Source organism: Corvus kubaryi, unplaced genomic scaffold (genome assembly GCF_017639235.1).
Source record: "Corvus kubaryi isolate FWS band 111438036 unplaced genomic scaffold, C.kubaryi_AGA036_p1.0 37385, whole genome shotgun sequence".
In the NCBI taxonomy this organism is placed as follows: Eukaryota; Metazoa; Chordata; class Aves; order Passeriformes; family Corvidae; genus Corvus; species Corvus kubaryi.
Window position 1 is genome coordinate 1,162,709 of NW_024581127.1, and position 12,750 is coordinate 1,175,458.

The following is a 12,750-nucleotide window of genomic DNA, read 5'->3' on the forward strand; positions in this document are numbered from 1 at the left end:
CCTTTTACTCCTATTAGGAACGTATTTATGCTGCACGTACTTATGAATTTACCAAAGAGAACCCGATGACTTTTATCTGATATCCCCCTCTTTCATAAGTCATTTCTGCACTTCAGTATACTGCTTTGCTGCAACACATGTTAAAACTGTACACAGTAAGTAGCTCATAGTAGGAAATCATATTAACCGTCTGGCCTGGAAGTGACAAGTGAAGTGTGGATAAGAATGTCAGCACTCCCCACAGAAATATATTCAAACAGGCAGAAATCATTCCTTACGTAATAAAGAGCAAACAAATAAATTCAGGAAATCTCAGAAACAGTGGTGGGACATTATCACATTTTAAAAACCCTGGTAACAAGGAAAGAGAGGAGAATGCTAGATGAAAAGATATTGCTGCTTCTGTATGCAGCAACAGTGTTTTCTTTGAGAATGCAGTATATAATTTCAGAAGTAAAAAAAAAATTATTAAAAAAAATCAAGTGTTGTTTTCTATAGAACTGCACAAAAGCTAAATAATGCAGGATGATCATTAGAACAAAAAGGGTAATGAAAATAGACCCTTCATTTAATATAACTGAGCCATCCAGAAGTTTGGAATCTTGGTTAACCAGACATCTTTTAAGTTCTCTATAATCACCAAGAGAAAAGGAGCCTTTTGGAAGTATTGGTCTTTATTAATGATACAGATAGATTAGAATTGCTCACTTAGGTAGCCAAGATGATGACTCCCCTAGATTTCCCCTAACTCTGTCTTGTCTCTTCTCACATTTGTTTTTTGATGTCAGTTTTTATGACCCACCCAGATTAAAATGTTTTTCTCCTGGCCCTGATTCTTCTGCATACTTCCACCCTGGCTGTCATCCCTCTTGGGATGCCTCCATGGACCTGCCACCACCATTCAGCCCCTTTGCCCACCCACTGTCAACTTTCTTCTCAAACCAAGCTCCTGTTCAGATCTGGGAAGCCTCTGCTCTCATCTCCTGCAATATGTTCTTAGTCTGGGTATTGCTTTCACTTCCAGTTCATCCTCAGTCAAACCCCTTCCTGAATCCTGGCCACCACAGCCACCACAGTGAACCACAGCCATACCACACTGGCACAGAGAACAAGTAAGGCTGTTGGTGAGTCTTGTCCAGTTTCCTCACTGTGCTCTCCTGTCTTCCCACACCCATCTGTTGTCTGCTCTTAGGCAGAGACAGGAACAGCCTTTCTACAGTGCATGTCTGCATTGTTCACTGCAAAATTCACCCTCAACTGTGAGATCAACTAGTACTGATAAAATCCCTCCCACCCTCCACTTCCCCCTTCAGGGAGTATTAGCCATTTTCAAGAAGCAAATACAATTCATTCAGATGCATGTGTGTGTGTACACATGTATTTATCAACACAGATTATGTGTATTTAAGTATACTTATTTCTATATGCACACACATATGCATTTATGCAATCCTATTTATCATAGGAAGAACTGAGTTGTGCTGCAATTTTTTTTTTTTTTTTGGTAGCAGTAACACAAACACTTTATATGCTGTAACATATAACATATAACACAAACACAAAGTTTTATTGTAATATTTTGGGGGTTTTTAACTGTAATTTTTTTTCCCCAGTAAGCTTCTGATGTTATAGCCATGATGGCATTGTGAGTATCCATACCACCTTTCTGACCTGAGTGCATTATATACCATTACAGACCAGCAACAGAACACTGCAGAAAACTGCTCCCTCCCTCACTCTGTCTACCATGCACAGAATTTTCAAACACCAGCAACCCACTCCTGATTTATTGAGGTAATTAACTAGAAAAACGGGGCCACTTACTCTGCCTAAAAATCTCCATGTGCATAGCTTTAGAAGAAGAAGAGATTTTGCATTTTATCTTTAAAAAAAAAGATGCAATACAGATGAGAAGACTTTTAATTAACAATTTCTTGACTCCCACCGTTATGGCCATACATTCCCCAAGTGGACACACAGAAGCACATGGTGATCTGCAAGCAATTTCCCTCCTCTCCCCCATGAGCTTCAGATGTCACACATTTCACGAATTGTATTACAGAATTAACAGTCAGGACATATTTTGCTCAAAAATGTATTGAAAAATTCCAAAGTATAGTCTCAACAGTTGGATAAACACAAAAATGCCCCAGGTACCTTATTTAGTTCACTTATTTGCAAAGAAAACTTGAAGTTGATATAATGAGAGAAGGTAACTAATCCTGTCAGTAAGGCATATATCACAGGAAAGCAGAATTTGAACATGGTACTTAGGTCAACGTTTCAAAAGCTTTAAAGTCTGTAAGATGAACACAGTATTAGCAGGTGTTCTTCTCTTTCAAAGATTATTCAGTTATTCATATTTGCTTCCCAGATACTTCTTTTCCCTCTTTTCCTTCCAGTGCTACAAGTGTATTGCACATGTTAAGAGAAACAGTCTTGTAACGGGATTCCCCACAAACATTCATTCTCTTCTGCCTCATCTCCTTCTGCCACCAGCCTAGATTAACATCTCTGTTTCTCCATCTGAACTATTTTAGTTCTCGCAGCAGAAACTGCAGGTGATCTATTTCAGCAGAAAGCATGCTGCAATCTGCACTCTTTATCTTTGGCTTTTCACTAGCTGCAACAAGTCTCTCCTTTTTTCCCCCTTCCTAGATGTGCTTTTTTACTCGTCTTCCAAAACTTCTCATCTCTGTTATTTATTTCACTTGTACCTTTCCCTCCTTCTCTCACCCTGAGGTCTGCTCTGGCTCTACCCCTGCATTCAAAAGCATATGGGTCTTTTTCAAATCACACTTTCTCATAGTCCATACTGAACTTAACAAGCTGCCACAATTAGGGAGCAACAAATGCAATTACTTGCAAATTTATTTTCCTAGGTCTGGGAACCTAGGAAAATAAATACTTTTCACATAAATGTACGTATGAGGAGCACCTTTCTATAATTCATACTACACACCATGAAACAGCAATCTGATGGACTCTCGGGTCTGAAGTGAGTGGATATGAAAAGTGCACCCTTTTACTAAGCAATCTTGGGAAGGAGTAGCCTGAAACTAGATCTCTCAGTACAAGGGGAATTCTGAAGTATCTGAAAACATTTTTATTTTTAAATTTAAAAAAAAAAAAAAGCCCTTAAATATATTTCCCACAAAACAGCTGCTCCTCAATTTTATTTAGCAAATATCAAAATGAAGCCAGTCACAGCCTTCTCAACTTGCCCACAGCTTTTCCAAGGATGCTGAGAAGGACTTAACAAGAGGGATGGTGGTGCCCTGTCCTCCTCAGGCAGATTTGCAGAGCAGCCTGCAGACATCCTCAGCCACACAGACACTGTGAGCTGCGCAGTGTGTCGTGTGTCTCACAGGCGATCTCTGCCCGACCTCCCCCTGGGGTGCTCTCATCTGCTTTTCCCTCTCCAGACCCTAAAACTCTGCTAAGCCCATAACAGATTTAATATGTATTAATTTAAGAGCATCAGTGCACTGCCGGAAAACAATGGTTTGATGCTTGGAAAATATATTCCTTTAATTGGTCTGTGGCTGCCCTTCTTAAATATTTATGTAAACTCTATTGTGTTCAAGGGCACAAGGGTTAAACCTAAATGAAGCTTCTAGCCTTGTATTTGTGTGAGTTCTCTCAAATGTAATCCTTGTCAGTTTTAGGCAAACTAACTAATTTCAGTTTTAGGTAAATCAAGAATAAATTTTCATTCTGTTGTCAAAGAAAGTAAAATATTTTTAACTGAAGATCATAAGATGGAACAGTAACTGGGACAGTGTAGGTCTGAACATGTTTTAAATCCCTTTGCTATGAAATATGTAGTAGAAAATAAAAATGAAATTCTCAATTTTTTTAATTAAAGTGAGCAAGTGTCAACTTGGGGACTGTAATCAGAGACATTAGAATTGCAAATGAATACTTGTTTCATTTTTTTCCTTAGCTGTTTCCTGCACAAAATAATATTTAGGTTATAAAGGATCATCTTTTTGAAGAATCCAAGACTTGGCTATTTATGAAAATATATAATCTTTTTATTTTCTTTTTTCAAAACCAGATACTGTCCAACTGAGTAATTTCACAGAATAATGGAGTAATTTAGGCTGAAAAAGACCTTTAAGATCATCAAGTCCAACTACTGCCCTAGCACTGACAAGTCTACTACTAAACCATGCCCCCAAGTGTCACTTCTACACAAGTATTTCCAGGGACTGTGACTCAACCACTTTTCTAGGCAGCCTGTTCCAATGCTTGACTGCCCTTTTGATAAAGAAATTTTCCTGACATCCAATCTATACCTCCCTTGTGGAACTTGAGGCCATTTCCTCTTGTCCTACCTATTGTTACTAGGGAGAATAGATTGACCCCCACCTGGCTACAACCTCCTTTCAGGGAGTTGTAGAGAGCAATTAGGTCATTCCTGAGCCTCCTTTTCTCCAGGTTGAACCACCTTAGCTCCTTCAGCCTCTCCTCACAGGACTTGTGCTCCAGAACCTTCACCAGCTTCCTTGTCCTTCTCTGGACATGCTCCACTGCCTCCATGTCTTTCCTGCAAACTAAATACAAGAGCCCAAAACTCAGCCAACCCATGATGAAAAATGGGTGAAACAGGTATTGATCTGCTGGCTCTTCCTGTTTTTCCCCCATCATTCCCTGCAAACAGAGAACACTACTTGTGCACCTGATGCGTTAGACAGTTGTCCCAAGCCCTGAGGTCTCTCGACTGCCCCCAGACTTCTTGTTGAGACTTTCAGGCTACCACCTGAAAAAACAGTAGTGGATGATAATCTGAAGTCCATAACAGAGTAGGAAGGTTTCTCTTGACATGTTTAAGCTGGGCCCCAGGAGGCAGCAGACTTCCCGAATAAGTGTGTCCAGTCTGCATGTTGGGCCTTCTGTTCCCATCAGAAGAGTTTCCTATGACAATGACCTGTCTTCTTTCTGTCTGGAAGTGGTTTTGACAGAGGGTGTAGGCTGACTTAACCTTAGTGACCCGTGCATGCTAGATGAACCCGCGTCCTCACTATTGTCCAGTTACACTCACAGAGCCTCACCCCTGTTACGCCAGACACCTGAGGAGGTGAGGTGGTCACACAGGTGATGTTCCTGCTGCACCGGGCAGGAACTTATTCCCATTGCTCCCTATCCTGTAAGTCACTGTGTTTAGTTCAGTCCCTGTGTTCAGAGAGGACAGGGAATCCTCCATATCACATGGGCTGTTGTCTGTTGGGCCTGTCTCAGGGAAGACAGGATAAGATTTCAGTAGTCTGTATGTCTGTTTGTTTGTCTATCAAACTACCTGATGCTCCTCAACCTGCTCACCCCCATCCCATTCTAATTTGAAAATTAGAAATTTTATTAATGAAGTGTTCAATATTTTGCAACCAGCTACTTCAACTGGGTACCATTACAACTGTTTTGGAGCCCCACATAATTAAATGCTGATTCCCAAACAGCAGATGAGGCAGCTGTCTATACAAGAGACATAAAACTCACAGAAGTATCGAAACTTCATGAAATCCTGAAAGTTTAAAACATTTCTGTTGAAGAGATAATGAGCTTTAGAGGTTCTAATGAAAAGAATGTGGATTCAGATGGGAAGCAGACGAAGACTTAGAACACCTCTTCGACGTTAATCCATGCATGTGAACTCAGGACTATAGGCTGGTGACTCACCCATTCATCATTCCCCATGCTGAAAGGGTTTCAAGACTGGCTGCACAGCACTCATCTAGCACAGAAGGCTGTAGGTGTGGGTGTTTTAGAGTACATTCAGAGATGGACTCTCATGTGTCTTGCTATGTGACCTAGCAGCCAGACCATTTGCACCCCGAATTGTATCATATGACTGGTGCCAAATAGACAAAACTGTGCCGATTTCTTCCTAGGAAGGACCTCAATATTGCTTGCCAGAAAACAGTTGGATTGGTAGGAAACCTGAAAATCCTCTAGCGCAGGTTGTCAGTAAAGCTGATATGAAATGCTGGGTCTTGTGGATGCCCTGGATATCAGACCCTGCTGGGATGAGCCACCTCTGACAGATCATAGATGCAGCATGCAATCTTATCTCCATCTGTATACTTCAATCCCAAAACATGCATTCCCATTGCCCCAGTGTTTAAATATTTCCAATTTTGTCAGATTCTGTAATTTTTGTTTGTTCTGACTGAAAGCTATTGTGTCTTACGAGTACAGTACAAAAACGTCCTTTATTCCAAAGGATATGAGGGTATCAACAGCATCATAAACTGCTGGAGAAATATGGAGTCACTGAAGTCAATATTAAACTGTGTATTCAGTGGAAAGATTTCATACCCTGTGCTGCACCAAGAAGTCAGGCATAGGGTTAGTCCTGAATTTTGTAATCTACATGCTATCCCATTGCTCATACACAACTGGTGACATCTTAGGGGTGATGAGGAGCGCATCAAAGGCATGGCCAAAGGGTGCATTGGCCATGCTGAATTTTGTTTTGAGGGTAGGCAGAAATCCTGAGTAGTAAGTTTTCCTAGCTATAGCTCTACTCTAATTATAAACTTGAGTTGTCCATCACCAACAAGCATTCCATATATATATATTATGTACCTTTGCTATTTTTCAATTATGAAAAAATCCCAAGAAAATGAAAATTAGAAACAAAAGGTTACCAGTAAAAATTTTTAACATTTCAATTCCAACTATTTGCACCATTCTGATCCAATGTAGCCTTCTGTTAATGATGCATCTGTCATTTTATTGACACCCTTAAACAGCTTTATTCTCTTTTCTAATTAAGAGACAAAGCTGATTATGTCAATCTATGAACTGGCATCTGAGTGCTTTTGTTAAAATGTAAGAAGCAATGAATATGACTATTGTTATGCTAAAACAAAAAACTTGGGAATTTTTACTGGAAAACCCAAGATAGCATAATATATAATGGCTAAATTAGAACAGATTCTTCCTATTCATGCAAATGCACATGTGATTGTATTATATAATTAAATGGAGATACTCTGTGAAAAATTAATTCCCAGTAATAGAAAATATAAAGCAAAAGTGATACATAATATGCCTGACTAAAATATGTGAGAAGAAATCATCAGATCATAAAATATCAAACAAATAAATGACAGACTAAGCTATCAATGCTCAAGGAAAAATTAAGTTATTAAATAATCCAAAATGCTTGCATGTCAGGACATGATTTCAGCTCCATCCTGCTGCTAAATCAGAGGTACCTACCCAGTAGGCTCTTTTAAGAAAATACTGTGGATGGGATGAAATGCTCACCATTGTAGGAAGGTCTTTATGTTTGTATTGTCACAGGTAACTCTGAAACCATCTCCCACACACCACCATGAATTGTTGCAATCTGTCCTACCTAAAAAGGCCAGGGAGAAGAGAGCAACAGGGAAATCCCACAGAGTCAGATGACCTTCAATATTTTGGGATGTTAGCAGTTTTCAGACTTGAAGATAACACAGAACAGTTTTCCCCTCAGTTGTGATCAAAGGCAGCAGACAGAGGTTATGTGTCTCTTCTGGCAGCACCAGATCTTCAAGACCACTATTGGTGCTGAGCTCCTGGCAGGAAAGCACTGAATCCTTTCCAAGGAACTCTACTGATTCCATGTATGCAGTTCCTGCTGACGGTACTGGGTGTCCTCAGGACAGAGCTTAAAGTACTGCAGTCTGACACAACTCTCCTGGCATCAACTGAGCTAAAAGAATTTACACCCTGAAGATTTAGTCTTCAGCTGCTGACTGTGTCAACCAGTGTTGACATACATCCAACCAACACATGCATATTTCCTGTTTTTCCTTAAAAAATTTCTGTTCTAAACTATCAGAAAAAGCCAAGACATTATAAGCTATCGTATCAAGGGCATTACATTTCATTATAGCTTCTGTGCTCCCTCACATGCACACCACACCTGTGGGTACAAACTACCGTTCTTCTACCATTTGCTCATCAAGGGATCATATCCTTTTGTCTCAGGTTACAGGCAGTGAACGGAATATCCATGACCTTCCACTTCGACCTTCATGGAGGTTTAGTCAGCAGGGAAGGTAGCACCTCACACTTTTGCTAAAATAGATCTTCAAGTACAAGCTAAAACCTTTACACAGTATGAGTGCAGGTTAAGAATATGTCTCTGCGTAACTTACGGAGATGTCTACTACTTATAAGACCAATGGTTTTGCTCAGTACTTCAAAACATTACTTCTGTTGCACATCATGAAATACCCAGTTGACTGAAAACAAAATTTTGGGAATGCTTTTAAGGAACTTTTTAAAGGGATAATAATTTTTCCTCTGCGCAGGATCTCCTCTAACAGTCCACTCAGTAACCTGCTGTGACTAACCAGTTTGGTAAATTTCAATTCTGACTACCCACTAGTAAGGTTGGGCTGTTCACTGTTTAGTGAGAGAAAGGGAAGGTTTCAGAATGTATGCCCTTTGGCTTGGGAAGGTCTTCTTTTAAGACGGTCATGGTCTTCTTTTAAGCCACAAGCATTTTGCTCACACTGAAGTAGTGAGATTGATATATTTACAGAAGAGTTTGGAAACAAATTACACTCTTAACTGTAGCTTCCATCACATGTAGGATCATTCAGAGGTGACTGACAACAGCATCAAACCATCACAATATAAAATGCAAGTATCTGGAGTTGGGATTATTGATTGCTGTTATTTGTTCTTAATATTATTTAGAATATTCCTCTTAAAAAAAAAAATGAAGTAAGCAAATTAAATCACAGCCTCATGTTTTTCTCACAAATTGGGGAATACTTTTAGTTTATAAGAGCAGGTAAATAAAAACAAAATTAAAATAATGAGCTACACTTAATGGCATAAATCCACATAGCAGTATTAACTTAAATACTGCTACTGCTAGGCCAGATAGTACTGGGTAGAGACAATATCTCATTAACACTGATACAAAACTGACCGTGGTGGTCACAGAATATGAACACTTGCATGTGTGTAGGACCTACAAACCAGTCACTAACAGATGAGATTCCCATGGAAAAGGGACTCTATATAATCTGAAGAACTCTCAAAAAATGCCTTTGAAAATCAGATAAATAAAACCAAACCCTACCACTGCACCTGGCCATGGCCCAATCACAGAATTCTTCTTGCCTGTGCTGGGATCAGTTCTGACCACAGCCAGCCACTGGACCTCTGCCAGCCACAGCAGAAGCAGGGGTCTTCCAGCAGAACAGGCATCACAGCCATTTCCATGCTTTTCCTTCTCTTCTTCTCCCCTGACACCCCCTCACCCCCCTCCCAACAGCTCCTCTGGATGGGCTAGAGGACATGGCCAAAGGAAGGGAAGTGCAGCCAAGACTTTGCTATGCCCCAGCAACCCCTCTCTGCTGTTGCAGGGTCACTGGCAGCCAGAATGATTTAGAGCAGCCTTCAGGCTATTCTAACTTACAGAGAGGGACTTGACTGACTCATTGCTGCTCCAGGACTGTGGGAACATAAAGCTACCTTAAAGCCATTTCAGTCATCCCTGCTTCTGAGCTGTGTTATTTTATCCCTGCCTGTGACTGAAAAAAACCTGAGAGTGCAGCTTGTTTACACATCTTGCAGCTGCAGCAAGGGGTGGTTTCCTGTGCCTTTCTTCTGCCTTTATTTGTTGGGGGGGTTTTTTTGTGTCTGTTTTGGCTTTATAGATAGCACTGGTAGTGTTCATAGCCCTGCACTCCCTCTGAGACGGTGATTTATGGCAGTCTCTGCTCTATTGATTGGTCTTCCAAAGCTCAGGCACCCGTCAGCTGCAAGGCTGCGGGAAGGCATGCTGTGCTGGAGTTTGCTGTCTGCAACCAGGACAAGCAACATTCTTGTGGTTCCCATGCGTGCCATGCACATCAAGAATAATTTTGTAATTTAGCATCTTAATTTTTACAGAATCAAATGCTAGTGACAAGCCCAACAGAAGAGAGATCAACTGTTTCATTTCATTGCTTATCAGCTTTGCTTACATTTAAACTCTGATGGTATTTTGGATTAAATTTCTGCATCAATAATCTGTTTTTTTAGGCACAGAAAATATCAAACTACATTTATTCTACTAATTCCTGTAGCATTCATGCACTTACATATACTTCCATATTCTCTTTCTTTTTATATTTGACATTTTAATTTAATGCTCTTCATTGCCTATTTTTCACACTTACCCTCTTTGTCCTTTTCTTCTGTAATACCTTTATTAAATGAAATCTTTTTATAAAAAAGTACTTCCATTTTTTAATATTATTGCTTCTTCTCTATCACTATCTAGATTTAACATTTCATTAAGCAGACAGTTTTAATTTTACTTTTCTCCAACTGCTCTTTCATTAGACTATTTCTTGTCTTAACTCTTTCATTTTATTTTCCTCTTCTATAATTTGCTTTTACCCTGCCTAATGGACTTGTCTCTTTTGCAATTTGCTTTTACTCCCTGTTACTCTCCTTGTGACTTCTCTTTGTTGCTCAGTGCTGACAAGTGTTCTTCCCCGTCCCCTGTGAGTGACAGTGACAGCATTTGAGTGGTAGCTGGCAGATTTAGGAACAGTAAGTATCTGTCTGAAAAGATTTTATTTGGTTTTATTTTTATTTTGACTATAAAATCAGACCTCTCGAATCCTAGAGCACCAGGGGGCATTGTTTCATTTAGAAAATAAAAATTGTCGTGATAGCTATTAACTTCCCAACAAGTCCACTGCAATACCAAACAGAGCCAAAGGGGGAAAAAAATGGAGCTATTAAGTCAAATGCAGCAACCAAGAAGGGTTACAGGTCAAACGTTTTAGTGTTTAAAAATGGGTATTATTCTGGAAAGCTGCTCTACAGTGAATCAGAAGTGCTGTACCCCTGACCTCCACCCCTGTATGCCTCAATGTTTAACTATAGCATCGAGGAGGAAATAAGGGACTGGGAGTTACAATGACAGCTCCATAGCAGAAACATGAATTTCAGCAACAGTGGAAAATATTGACTGAAGTATCTAGAAGGAGCAGGCAGTGACAGCCAAGGGAAATTACATATAAATGTAAAGAAACTGCGTGAACTGCCATTAAAATGAATGGAAATGTAAAGCAACAGGAGAATGGGGAATGTCCCTCAGGTCCAGCAGCTACATTTTAGTGAAATAATTAATAGGCTGCATTTCATAATGAAGTGCAGGGTAATAACAAACATAAGTGCAGCTTCACAGCTGGCTAAACTCACAATAGCAACAGGCAACTCTATTACCACTACTGAAACAATCCTGTTTGCCAAAGAAAAAGAGAAAAACAAGGCAGCAAAATTCTCTATAATTATGAGGGAAATCATCTATGTAACAACTTAACTAATGCCCAGAAGCTGAATGACTCACAGCATTAAGAAAATTAGAAAGGGTGCTCAGTAGTATTATATAATTCAGGACACGTACATTAGAATACCGTGGTCTTACCAAGCCAGCAACAAATTTAAGACCTATGCAATACAGGGCTCCAAACCCTGCAGATCACAAGCAAATGATTAATTCAAACCACTCTGCAGAATTAAGTGTGTAGCTGTTTACAGATTATGGATCTGCAAGTCCAAAGATGGATTTTTGTTATTTGGATGGGGGGTTTGTTTCTTTGTTTGTGGGGTCTTGTTTTGTTCTGGGGGGGAGTTGTTTTAGTTTTATTTTCATGCGATTTGATGCTTGCGTAGCCTCAAGAGTTCTTGCTCTAAGTGTGTTTATACAGAAAATAAAATGAAATGAAATGTAGCCACCTCTGAACTGCCTGCTGCAGGTGAAGACCTCCTGATGGAACTGATGGACAGCATTGTCTGAAACACGAACTCTGCTCACACCGCCAAGTCTTGCTACAGCTCTGTTAGCTCAAGTCATCTTGACTCAAGCCCAGGGCCAGGCCACATACAGACCAGAAATACAAACTAAGAACAAGCTAGATGTCATTTACCTAAGCCCCTAATTTCCAAATAAGTTAAATTTGGGTAAAAAATTACCCCTTTTTTAGTTTGGACCCCATTTATAACAAGAAGAATCACAGATGCCCTTGAGCAATATGTGCTGAACCCCACAGGAACTCCTGAAAATTCGTATTTCTCCTAGGTAGAGGCAGAGCCCAGGAGATACTGTGCATGCCTCAAGGTAAAGTCAGCTGGAAGGCAGCAGAAATCAGGTATCAAGTTCAAACTTGTACAGCAAAGTTCTTACAGAGCAACTATTTCATAAATCTCCACTCCTTTATATTGTCTTCAGCTTCTGAGCCTCTGCTGCTCTGCATCCCAACAACAGGGCACCACCTGGCACATTGTGCTGCTCCTCTTAACAGCATATTGATTCTCCATAGAAATGAGAATCACACATCAGACACTTCATGGTTTGCTGTAGGGACTTCTAAAGATTAGAGAAATACATGTCTATGTATATATAAATACAAATAAAACAACCAACACATCAAACACAAAAAGTTCCTTTTATCCCTCTATATTTCATGATTTCAAGTTTTTTTCCACTACTTGCACAAATACATTAAGTTTCTTTATTTTTACTAATAAAGATCATGCTGACCTCTCTCCTTTATAATGAAGAAACAACAAAGCATACATTCATATTACAAGTAACACATTATTACACACACCTATATAGAGCTAATTCAACTCCTGACATTTTCCTTACTATCAGTGCTATATTTTACCTACTTGTACATTACCATTTTATTGTGGCAACTCATATGACTTTAAATGCTCATTTTCTTGTTATATTAT

The 12,750-nt window shown here is 39.7% G+C and overlaps 1 protein-coding gene across 1 annotated transcript in view; it reads right to left on the reverse strand.

The window, feature by feature from the left end:
• The window catches only part of LOC121668244 (cytochrome P450 7B1), a 40,556-nt gene extending 29,067 nt beyond the window's left edge, over nt 1-11,489 (reverse strand). The window contains exons 1-2 of the mRNA XM_042035818.1: nt 11,484-11,489; nt 8,312-8,317 (exon numbers count right to left, since the gene is read on the reverse strand). The gene's annotated coding sequence lies outside the window, so the exon portion shown is untranslated. The remainder of the gene's footprint in view (nt 1-8,311; nt 8,318-11,483) is intronic.
• Nucleotides 11,490-12,750: the final 1,261 nt, after the last annotated feature.